Below are 13,237 nucleotides of genomic sequence, written 5' to 3'. Positions count from 1 at the left end.
GTACATCAGTTTTAAGGGTTGACAGCAGACATTCTTGTGCCGTAAGGTAATGTAAAGTATTATAAAAATGATTAATTGCACTATAATCTGTATAGCTGATACTAAATTATTCTTGCACAATTTGCACTCAATCATTTGCACTATGAGATCAAACAAATTACTTGCAGAGCAGGAACATCTGTACAATTATTGAGTCCTTATTGTAAGGTGTATTTATTATTTTGGCCAATCAGCAGGAAAATATCACCTAATTCTTCTTGGAGTCCATAGTTCACCACTTCAGCTGCCCATCTGATTCAGTACATGCTGTGTTGTTTCTTTTCTGACAGAACCAAACCTCAGTGATAACTAAAATAAAAAATAATTTCCAAATGTGCAATCATATTGCAAGTGAGGTGTGTAAAGAAGTCCAGACATAAGGTGGATCTGTCTCCATCCTTAAAGGCAGATTACCTGTTAATACAGTTTATCAACACTATGTCGTTTCCATCAAGGTCTGTGTGTATAAAGTGAAATCATTCCAAGTATTGAAACAAGATGTGCTATCCCTAGAAATACACTTCTTAAAATGGGCAGCGCATCTTTGAACATGTTTATGTACAAGCAAGGAATACAAGATTATAGGTGATTGAGACATACTAACACTGTTAGAAAACAGAGAATCCACTGCACCTGACAGACAGCAGTATACCTCACTTAATTATACTATTATATATATTATAGCATAACTTTCTTGTAACTTGCAATGAAGACTGTTTATTATCACATTAGAATTGTCCCGGGAACATCTGTCTGCATATGTAAATACACAAGGTCATTCACACTGATGTACTAATTAGGGATACTATTCTGGGCCTTCATCCAGACTAGAATGTATAACACAGCACATTATGCCATTGTACAACCTCTGGAAGTTGTACTCTCACATACAGTTAATTTCACCACTGCCATCATGTTAACATTGGAAGTTATCCTCCAACAAGTGTCCTACCGGCATTTTCCAAAGAAGATTACTGCTCTCGCAGCAGGATATCTGTCTGCAACTGTTCTGAGGTGTATCTGGGTTTGCAAGCCTTTTGCTGCTCTTCATTGTCTTACACACTCTTTGTCATACTCCTGCTGTTAAATGTAATGATCAGTTTGTAGTTGTGTCAGTGGCTCAGATTGTGGTCCTCCTGCCTTTGGTTGTGGAAGAGCAGATTATTTTTCAGATTGCTAAGACTAGTGCAGCAGTAGGGAGTGCCCCATTGCTGAGTGTGCTGCACTTCAGATTAGACATTAAACCAAATCCCATCTGCTTGAATTGTTTATAGCTCATAATGATGTAAAAGCTCCCATGGCATTTATTGAAAAAAAAAAAGAATGGGGGAAGTTCTTTGGTTCCCTGGTCAAACTTCCCCTAGTAGTATAAATACTAGATCAGATCTCTCCCAGAAAAGACGCTACAAGTCCAGTGGGACAAACCTAGTTAACAAAGGATAATTATACAACAACCCCCCATTAATATTCAAAAATGTGCACACTGATTGGTCAGCATGCACGTTGTAAATCAGAGTTATAGTAATGGAAAAAGGTCCGGTCGCCCGGACTTTTTCCATTACTATAACTCTTTTTTTACAGCAATGGAGAATGCAAGATCTCCATTGCTTCACACTGTCTCGGTATGTTAAACAAGTTTAACATAGCGAGACAGCTTTAAAAAAAGCAACAGTGATTCTCCGTTGCTTTTTTTAAAGCTGTCTCGCTATGTTAAACCCATTTAACATAGCGAAACAGTTTTGAAAAAAAGCAACGGAGATCTTGCTTTCTCCATTGCTTTTGCCCACAGCTCTGATATATTGTGTAGGCATACGCATGCGCAGTACATCAGAACTGCCGCAGAATACCAGACAGCTGCAAAAGGGCAACAAGGAGGCATTATACAATGCTATTATTTAAGAAAAGTAATAATTTTTTTTCTTAAATAATGTCATTGTATAATAGCAATAACCCACTTCTGGGTGTGGGTAATGCTGGATTTACCCAGGGTTGTCTTTGTTTGGCCACTCGGGTTTTGCCCTCATGACCAAACCACACCAACCGTGGGTAAATCCAGCATTAACCACACCCAGGCGTGGGTTATTGCTATATTATACAACGACCCCCCCATTAATATTCAAAAACATGCACGGTGATTGGTCAGCATGCACGTTGTAAATCAGAGTTATAGTAATGGAAAAAGGTCTGGTCGGCCAGACTTTTTCCATTACTATAACTCTTTTTTTTACAGCAATGGAGAATGCAAGATCTCCGTTGCTTCACACTGTCTTGCTATGTTAAACGAGTTTAACATAGCGAGACAGCTTTAAAAAAAGCAACAGAGATTCTCTGTTGCCTTTTTAAAAGCTGTCTCACTATGTTAAATGAGTTTAACATAGTGAGACAGTTTTATAAATAAATAGTCAAAGGTAACAGTCCACTCGATAAAAGAAACCAAATCTGTTCCCTTAGGCTCAGATTCGTAGTGCTGGCACTCCAATAACTGTGGTAAAACTTTGATAAAAAACTCCTTTATTTAAACATAAACTTCAAAATTATTTTTTTTCTTAAATAATGTCATTGCATAATAGCAATAACCCACGCCTGGGTGTGGGTAATGCTGGATTTACCCATGGTTGGCTTTGTTTGGCCACTCGGGCTTTGCCCTCATGACCAAACCACACCTACTGTGGGTAAATCCAGCATTATCCACACCCAGGTGTGGGTTATTGCTATAATACATAAACAAACACATACATTTTGCATTCCTTTATTTTAATTGCATAATCTGGGTCATACATTGTCAATGCTACATTATAAACAAACTTTATATCATAGAAAACAAGTGATTTCTGTTGTGGTGTAGTTCTTTCCTCAACTTCTGGTTAGGTAAAATCTACATGTACTTTAGTCTGCTGTGAAAATGCAATACTTTTTGTTAAGAATTATGGTTTATAAATATTCAGCAGCCTTTGACAGAAAATAATGACTGTCAATTCCACAAATGTTTCTATGATTTCAACAGCTGTTTTGGACTACATCTTAGAGACATCACCAAAAGAATCTAATTAACTCGGTAAGAATGGTGATAATAACAATAAAATATAATCATGTTTGGATTTTCCTTTACTTTTATGTTAGTGCTGTTTAGTATGATAATAGGTTATGTGGGAAAAATAACAGCTATACTATGCAACTCTAAACATTCAAAGGCTGGGAAGTCAATATACCAAAAACTAATGCCTAAAATTCCAAAGGGTAAATAATTACATTTTTGTAGGGGAAGGTACACAACACCAAACTTCCCACAACTATTTATACCAACTCCATGGTCGCACCCACTCAAATAAGGGTGATGTTCTGGGGAAAACAGTGACTGGCATCATGTGTTTTGTAGAAGTGATGCACTGGGAATTTTACCTTTGCCACCTGGAGATTTACTAAGATTAAAGCGGTTAATGTTTGGAATACATAATGCACAGAAAGTGTTATGCTACAAGATACCTGCCATCTCATCCACATTTTGGAAAGAAGCCCTAATCCAACTTGTTTACCTCTGAATATAACTTCCATTCAGGAGTGTAACAACATGATTGTGCATTTGTGAATGCAGAATGAGGACTTACACTGGAGCTGAAGTGCAGCAACTGTGGTTAAAGATGTGTAAACAAGATAATGGGAAAGACAATATTCAAACAAATGTTGATAGAAATAATCCAGTGCATTCCAAATGTTACATAAGATTTGTGGGTGGCAGGCAAAAGATATGTGCCTATTTTGATCACTTTTCTTACTGTTACCCATGTGAGGTATTTATTGTACTGCTTTATAAAGATAGGTATGGAACAACTCCACATTGTCATTATGCAGACCTTGTTGCTATTGTTTTATCATATAATTACTGTAAGTATTCTGGGTGAACTAGATTTTGGCAACTTCTAAATGCACAATAACACCGTTGCTCTGTATTTTTATATTTTCTTCTGGCAAACATTGCCTGGTGTTTCAGAATGATATCAAAATAAATAATGATTATGAGCCGGATTCACGATGGCTTGCACGGAGTGTATGAGTAGAGTAAGACTCCATGCAGCCATCATGTCCGACGAGCGATCCAGGAACAGCTTGTAGGGGCGTGTAAGAGAGCTCCTAAAATGTCTCCTACACGGACAGGGCTGGAATATGCAAATTACCTCACTTGCAGCTGAAAGGCATGCAAATGAGGTAAATTTGTGATCCAGGAAGCACAAACCTGTCTGAGTAGGAGCCATGTTAGCTGAAGAAATGTACTCAGTTGACAACTGAGTACCGTTCTGCAAATAGCACAATGGAGCCTTGTCAGCTCCAAATAAAGGTTGCATATGGTTGGGGAAGCATGCCAATGTCCAAATATACGGCCATTGGAAAAGTTCCCAGATGCAAAATTAAAATAAAAATACTTTTTTTTTGGCGATTTCCGATGTTTAAGCATAGCACAGCACTGCGCAAATGGGGTACGCTAAAAAAAATCATAAAATAAGAAAATAAAAGCCACAAACATGGAATCAATGAAAACTGTTAAATTACAATGTAAGGGAATAGCAGGCTGAAGGCAACATGGCCACCAAGTAGGGGTTGCTAAGGGGAGAAGCCCAGTCTAAGACATGTAACCAAGCATTAGTAGGCAGTCCTATGTAAATGAGAGTTAGGATAGTGAATCTCACTTTTACACAGAAAATGAGCACAGTCAGTGGAGTGTAGGAGTAGGATATAGGGAGTAACAGAGTAGGAGACAGGTGACATCACAAGGGGGTATGTATGAAAGTAGTGAAGCTCATAGGAGCAGAGTGGCATGTGTCAGCTGTCAGTTAGACATAATGGAAAGAGGTGTGTCAACAGGAAGGCCAGGGAAAGCCAAGAAATGGAAGGTGTATAATGTGGATAACACCAAAGTTTCTTGCTGAGCGGGTATGCGTGCGTGTGCGCGCCTGTAAACCCGAGTAAGACAGAGTGCGCGCGTGAAAGCATTAGTGCGTACGTTTAAGCCGGAGTAAGCATGTATAAGGCTGTTTAAATACCTGTAAGCGCATTTGCACTGGTGTACACACGTTTTAACCCAAATAAGCAAGTTGTAGTCCATCTAAGCATGTGTGCGCACGTGTGAGCTGCTGTGAGCGTGTCTGCATGCACGTCGCTCCCCCCCTGAGGAAACAGAAAGAAAAAAAGAAGCACAACAAATAGTAGGAAGCTACCAGGGAATACTAGTAGAGCTAGCAGGTGAAAACAATCAGAATCAGGCAATTACACAGGCAGAACACTAGCCCAGCCCAGCACTTAAAACTCTGCAAACAACAGTGCAGTTTGTTACTCTCAAGAGACACTGCAACAGTGGAGTAAGCTACTAGAAGTGAAAACTGAAAAAGCTACACTCAGACAAAAAATGCTAGGGGCCATTGCTGTTATAAGGTGACATATGCAACATGCTGAGGGTGGTAACAATGCAAATGCTGCCGGACAACCCACATTGAGGATACGGAGAAGAGTGTACAGGCCCAGGGTCACCTACCAGGGGTTACATGAGCTGGAGATAATGGAGCGCTATAGAGTGGACAGAGACCTCCTGCAGCAAATTGTTGAGCTGTGCAGGCCATGCCTCACACACAGAATCAACAGAGGGGAACCCATCCCAGTGGAAACCAAGGCATGTGTTGGCCTAAGAATACTAGCAACAGGTACCTTCCAGAGACCAACTGGTGATATGATGGGGATATCACATGCATCAGCATCCAGGGTACTGCACCAGTTCCTGGATGCAATGTCAGCACATGTCAGTGATCATGTATATTTCCCCAATTCCCATGAGGTATTGGCCAGCATATGCATCTCTTCCAGCAAATAGCAGAATACCCTGAGGTAGTGGGTGCAATAGACTGCATGCATATGTGCATCAAAGCACCAGCCGGTGAGCGGGGTAGGGCCTACATTAACTGCAAGGGCTTCCCCTCCATCAACTGCCAGGTCGTGTGTGATGCCCAGGGCATAATAATGAATGTGTGTGCTGGCTGCCCTGGAAGCTACCATGATTCCCATATCTGGCATCTGATGCAGCTGTACCAGACATTTGCCAATGGGGACATCCCACATGGTCACTTAGTGGGGGATGCTGGCTATGCACTGGAGCCGTGGCTGATGACACCCATTAGAAATGCACAGACACCTGAACAGGAATGCCATAATGAGGCACATGCACAAACACAAAATGTAATTGAGCGTGTGTTTGGGTTGCTCAAGTCATGGTTCCATTGCCTGAACACATCTGGTGGAGCCTTGCAATACTCACCAACTACATGCACCCAAATTTTCATGGTATGTGCTATGCTACATAATATGATTCTGCGAAAACAGCTGCAGTAGGACCAGCATAGGCCTGGGCCAAACAGCCCCCCACCATTGCCAAGGCCATCACAGGCAGAGCGTGACTCGGAGGAGGAGCAACCTGAGCCTGCCCCAATAGGCAGAAGAAGGCGTGCCCCGTATGCCTTGGCCTTGGCAAAGAGGCAACACATAGCACATACACTGGCTCAGTAGGAACTCTGGAAAAGATACCTCTCTCTGACTCCCACATATAGTGAAAGGGATGCCTAAGTTGACACAACCTGCTTTCAAACATGTGCAGGGAGTGTAGTATGTGCATCCAACATAGGCAGCCCTGCAGCACCACATGATTGCCATGTGTTAAGCAATGTAAGGTAGTGCTAAACAGCATTTACCACCATGTAGTTTATGCAAACTTGATGACTTTGAGTATCATCCTACCCTCACCAAATATGATGCCACACTATGAAGACAAGATGATCAATTACAACAATTGGTTTAAGTATTGGTGTCAGTGAAAGGGGATTCAATGCCTGTCAGCCTGGGATGACATGCTCGACAAATCATGATGCTTCACTGGGGATGGCTTTCACCTGTCACCTGTGGCCTTTTGGATATTGCCAAAGGCTCTTGTTGCCCCCATAGTGCCTTTTTTAGGTAAGGCTGAAAAGACAAACCCACCTCAATAGGTATCACAAGGGATAAGAAACTAGAAGTAATGTTACTCAATGCCAGAAGTCTAAACTGCAAGATGCACGCACTCCAAACTCTCCTCAGCATGGAGAATGTTGATATCTGTGCAGTAACAGAAACCTGGTTCAAGGCTCCCAAGAGCACCCTAGCAGTAACAGGTTACACCTCATACCATGCTTTACAGCCACAAAACATGGAACAAACTACAAAATGAGGGTGAGTATCAATATTTGTCAAAGATACCCACACCCCCAGGTTGGTGGCACAGCATGAAGCATCAGAGACTATCCATGTGCAACTAACAGTGGGTAAAACCACCTTCCAGTTCATAGCCTGCTACAGACCACCCTCCTAAACCCAGGAACCACACTTGGCTGACTGGAGAACACATGAAAATATGAAGGTCTCCCCAAACACCATTATATTGGGCGACGTCAACTACCCAAACATAGACTGGAAGCATTACCCTAACTGCAACACCCTAGCCGAAAGGTTCCTAGAATTTATAAACTCAAATGCTATGGAACAACTTGCTACCACTCCCACAAGAGGGGAAATCATACTGGACCTGATCGTCACCAACATGGGGACTCTATGCCCAAGACCAGAAGTGTATCCCTCACTGGTAAGATCAGACCATAGAGTAATCTCACTGGATATTCACATCCCGACCCCAGCCCATGGCCAGAAAACCACAGTGAAAAATTTTCACTAAAGCAAATGTCACACTCCTCAAAACCGAGGTGGAATCCTTCACAGCCCCTGTGCCTGTGGAAAATACTGCCCAGACCTCAGAACCCTTTATAAATGCATTCTGTGAACACCTTCAGGAATGCATGGATCATGCAATCCCAAATAAAACCAAGATCCAATCCTCCAAAGGCAGGCATCCTGTCTGGTGGACCCCAGCCATAAAAAACATACAATACAAGGAGGAAGCTACTATATGATAGAGCAAAATCCCAAAAAGGGAAGGCATCTCTGATCAGTATTATTGAAAATCTATGGCCACACATAAAATCGTCTAAGGCCATCTTTGAGATAAAAATTGTACAGGACTCTAAGGATAATTACAAGGCTTTCTTTAGTTATGGTAGGAACCTGGGTGGGAATTCCCAGATATGCTCAGAATTAGTCCAAAATGACAAACAATACACCAAACCAACAGACATTGCCAACATCCGAGCTGACAGGTTCAGTGCAAACTTCTCCCTCCCCTCCCCACCAAAAGGGCAAATATCTATCCCAGCAGAGTGCTGGCCCCCTGACATCTCAGATGCTCAGGTAACAGCCAGCCTCTCCAAAGCAAAACACACAGCATCAATGGGACCAGACGGTGTCCTGGGCTGTGTCCAACATGAACCCCAAGAAGAATTGAACACAAACATAAAACCACTGTTCAATCTCAGCCTTACCACAGGATATGTACCCAAAGAGCAGTGTACAGCAACAGTGGTGCTTCTCCACAAAGGTGGTGCCTCAATGGATACTGAAAACTATTGGCCCAGAAGCCTGACTAGCTTGGTCTGCAAAGCTATGGAACGAATCATCATGGACCTCAGAAATAAAGATATTGGGGACCTACAGACACTGGATCCTACCCAGTTTAGCTTTGTTAAGGGCAGATCCTGCCTCTTAAACCTGGTTGAGTCATTTGAAACAGTCACCAAGGCCATTGATGAGGGGGAAGGTGGTCCACACAGCCTACCTGGACCTCGCAAAAGCCTTCCATACAATACCCCACTTGGTCATTATAGATAAGCTCACCAGCTTCAATATAAACCCCTATGTCACTAGATGGGTTGCAAACTGGCTCAAGGACAGAACCCACATGGTCAGAAATGCTGGAGCCATGTCAGACCTCAAACCAGCTACAAGTGGAATCCCACAAGGCTCAGTCATGGGAATCCCCTTGTTTGGTATATATTTCTCAGAGGTACAGGTCAACACAGAAGGACTGTGGCTGAACAAGTTTGCAGATGACTACAAACTGGGCGCCATAATCGACCCTCCAGCTGACACAAGCATCCTACAAAAGGGCCTCAAAGAAATAGACAACTGGTGCCAGAGCCATGTCCTCAAGCTAAACGCAAATAAGTGTCTAGTCATCCCCTTTGGCAAAAACTAAGTGCCCACAAATTACCACATAGGTGGTAACCCATTAAGTATGGAAGAAGTGATAAGGGACCTGGGGACCCAAGTTGATAGCAATCTCTCATTTGACAACCACGTGGCCAAAGTGTGTAGAAAAACATTTCATATAGCCCACCTAATCATGCAGGTATTCACAGCTAGATCAGGGGAGGTCATTGTGCCTCTTTACTCATCCCTCATCAGGCCTATAATTGAGTACAATGCCCCTTGTGGGATGCATCTTATCAGACACCTGCAGCTGCTGGAAAGACCACAAAAGTACCTCACCAGGAGGATCAAAGGGCTCAAACACATGCCATTTGCTGCCCGGTTAAAGAAACTGCAGCTCCATTCAGTGGCATACCGCCTGCCCAGAGGTGATCTGTGCCTGATGTATAAAGCCATGTCCAACCTGGAATCAATGGACATGCTGCACCTTAGAAAATCAGAATCCCATCAAGCTACGTGCTCAAGAGACCTGAACCTCTGGACTGAAATAAATAGGACATGCTGGAGTGACAGATTCATAACCCAGAGGCTCCCTCCACTCTTGAGTAAACTCCCACTCCAGGTTAGCCAGAGTCCCTCATTGACTCACTTCAAGAGGAATCTGGATGAGTGGATGGGAAATTGTAGGTTTACCCTGGGTATCACTTCTATGTCATGGCAAACTCCACTTAAAATGTGTGTTGAAAGCCAAACACACTCTGGCTAGGATTATAAATGCCCTAGGGCAGATAGCCTAGTATGAACCTATGAAGAGAATCACACACACCAACTAGTACAACTGTGGTCAATGTGGAGTAATGTTTGGCAATGTCCACCCAAGTTGGTGAATACACAGCAATGTTGGACAAGCCTGGTTTAAGTAGGCCATAGCTGAACAAAATGCAACATGCTCATAGTTGCCCAACTGGCCCTTAACCAGTCTGTTCTGCTCAGTATGAGCATTTAAAGCAGAGATGGGACTCAAACCCATGATACTGTGCATCATAGCAAAAGTACTGAACCAGTACACCATGACAGTATTGCAGTGTTCAGCCAGTATGAAAGAATGTTGACAAGTCTTTGCAAACTATCCCATGGAAACCCTGCAGGCACAGCACAATCCCTGTTGAGTTATGACAAAAAGGAGTCTGGCAGTAAGAACACAACATGACTTCCAACACACACAGTGTAAATGTCAATATTGATCATGTTCACACACAGCCACGAATGTAGTGGACTTCAGATCACAACATATGGAAAGGTCACACTGGGCATGCTCACACACTTGGATAAATGAGACATATGTCAGGCAACAAACTATGGAAAGCCTGAACTGGGCATACTCACATGCTTAGGCCATGTCTGAGTATAGCAGTCGGCCACACATATCTGGCAGTTGTATGTGTTAAGCCAGGAACCTCCCATGAGCCAGCAATCTGCCCTGTGCACACAGTTAAATGACAACACCCTGTCATGATCAAACATGTTACACAGATACACAAGTTGTTCATAGAAACTGGGAAAGCTACAGCAATAAAGACCTACAAACAGTATCAGCAACAAATATTGTGCATCCCCAACATAAACATAGGTGCAGAGGTCGATACTAGGCTGTCTGCCCTAGGGAATTTATAAGCCTAGGCAGAGTGTATTTGGTGTCCGCCTCCCCAGTAGAGAAGCCTACTGTGCCTCTGTAAAGTAGGTCACAGAAGGCACCCTTTAAGGCTAGTTTGCTGTGCCTCTGTCAAGCAGGGACACAGTGAAGATCCCAGGGGTGAATTTGCAATCTCCCATCCATGCAGCTGGATTTTGCTGGAAGAGGGATGGTGAGGAGCTATGTCTAACTTTAATTGGGATTCAATTCCAGAGTGAGGGGAGCCTCTGGGTAATGAATCTGTCCCTGCAGCATGTCCTATTTAGTTTTGTGCTGAGGTTTAAGTCCCTGGAGTGTGTAGCTCTAAGGGTCTTGGATGTTATGAGGTGGAGCATGTCCATTACTTCTGGGTTTGACATGGCTGTGTACGTCAGGCATAGATTACCTCTGAGTAGGCATTAAGCAACTGAGTAGAGCTGGAGATCCTTTAGTTGAGCTACATAGGACATCTGTGTGTAGCCCATGATCTTCATGGGGAGGTACTGTTGTGGACACTGTAGTTGCTGCAGGTGTTGGGTAAGGTACACCCCAAAAGGGCCATTGTAGTCAAACATGGGCCTGATGAGTGACTAGTAAAGGGCCACAATGACCTCCCATGATCTACATGCAAACCTCCATGTGATAAGGAGGGCTATATAAAGGTCTTTGCAATGACTCTGTCAATGTGATTAGCAAAGGAGAGGTTACGATCTATGTTGGTCCCCAAATCTGTAAATACATCTTCTGTACTTAATGGATTACCACTTATGTGGTGATTTGTGTGCACCTTGTTTTCCCCAAAGGGAATGACTATGCATGTCTTAGCATTTAGCACGAGGCCATGGCTCTGGCAACAAGCATCCATCTCTGTGAGACCCTTATGGAGGAAGCATGTGTCAGCTGCAGTGTTGCTTATGGCCCCTGGTCAGCAGTCATCTGTGACGTTTGTTAGACATAATCCCCACGTGTTAGTCTGAACCTCAGAAAAGTACATACCGAACAGGACAGGTCCCACAACTGAGCCCAGTGAGACACCAGTTGTAACTGGTCTGGAACTGGACATGGCACCTGCAATTCTGACCATGTGGGTTCCATCCCTGAGGCAGATAGCAACACATCTAGTGATATAGGGGTTGATATTTAAGCTGGTAAGCATATGTATGATGCCTGAGTGGGGTATTGTGTTGCAGGCTTCTGCAAGGTACAGGTAGACTGTGTGAACTACCTTGCCCTCATCCATGGCTTCAGTAACTGTTTCAAAGATATGAACTATGTGTAAGAGGCAAGATCTGCCCTTAACAAAGCCGAATTGTGTATGATCCACTGTCTGGAGGCTCACAATGTTTTTGATTATGATTTCCATGATAATACGCTCCATAGCTTTTTCTACCACACTAGTCAGGCTTATGGGGTGATAGTTCCTGTGGTCCATTGTGGCACCACCTTTGTGGAGTGGGAGCACTGTATCTGTATGCCATTCTCAGGGTACATATCCTGTAGTAAGGCTAATTTGGAACAGTGACTTAATGTGAGTGTTCAGTTCTACTCAGAGCTCATGTAGGACACAGCCTGGGACACTGTCCGGTCCCATACATATGCTGTGTTATTTGCTGTGGAGAGTGCACCTTTCACCTGTGCACCTTTCACCTGTGATGTCAGGGAGGTTACATTAATTTGGGATGGGCATCTGTACCCTTGGGGGGGTAAGGGGGGTGTTTGTGCAGACTCTGTCTGCCAGGGTGTAGGTTATGTCCATAGCTTTGGCATATTTTGTGCTGTTATGCAACAATTCAGAGCATATCTGGGTTGTTTCCACACATATTCCTGACATAACTAAAGAAGGCCTTATGATTATCTGTAGTGTCTGGTCAATTTCACTGTCAAAATATGCAAGTGATGATTATATGAGGGATTGAAGTATCTTGCCAATACTGTTCAGAGATGTCCTCCCTCTGTGGGATATTGCTCTGTTATGTAGTAGCTTCCTCCTTCTGTTGTACAGCTTATATATGGCCGGGGTCAACCAGACAGGTCTCCTGTTTTGGAGGAGTCATGGTTTTATTTGGGATAGCATGATCAATGCATAGCTGCAGGTGCTCATACAATGCGTTTGTAAAGGATTCTGCAGATTGGGCAGTATTATCCTCCAGCACAGGGCCTTTGAAGTATTCCACCCCAGTCTTCACAAGTGCAAAGTCTGCTTTTGAGAAATTCTTTACAGTGATTTCCTTGGCTGCGGGAGGGGACGGGATATGGATGTCCAGGGAAAGTTGTTTATGGTCTGATCTTAACAATGAGGGTTCTACCTCTGGTGTGGAACATAGAGTCCCCATGTTGGTGAGGATCAGGTCAATATGTATTCCCCTTGTGGGTGTGGTGACTGGTTGTGCCATAGCACATGGATCCACAAATTGTTAG

The sequence above is a fragment of the Protopterus annectens genome, chromosome 3.part0 (assembly GCF_019279795.1).
Source record: "Protopterus annectens isolate FY-2018-M chromosome 3.part0, PAN1.0, whole genome shotgun sequence".
Classification (NCBI taxonomy): Eukaryota; Metazoa; Chordata; order Ceratodontiformes; family Protopteridae; genus Protopterus; species Protopterus annectens.
The sequence above is the reverse complement of the archived record's forward strand: the minus strand, read 5'-3'. Positions refer to the sequence as shown.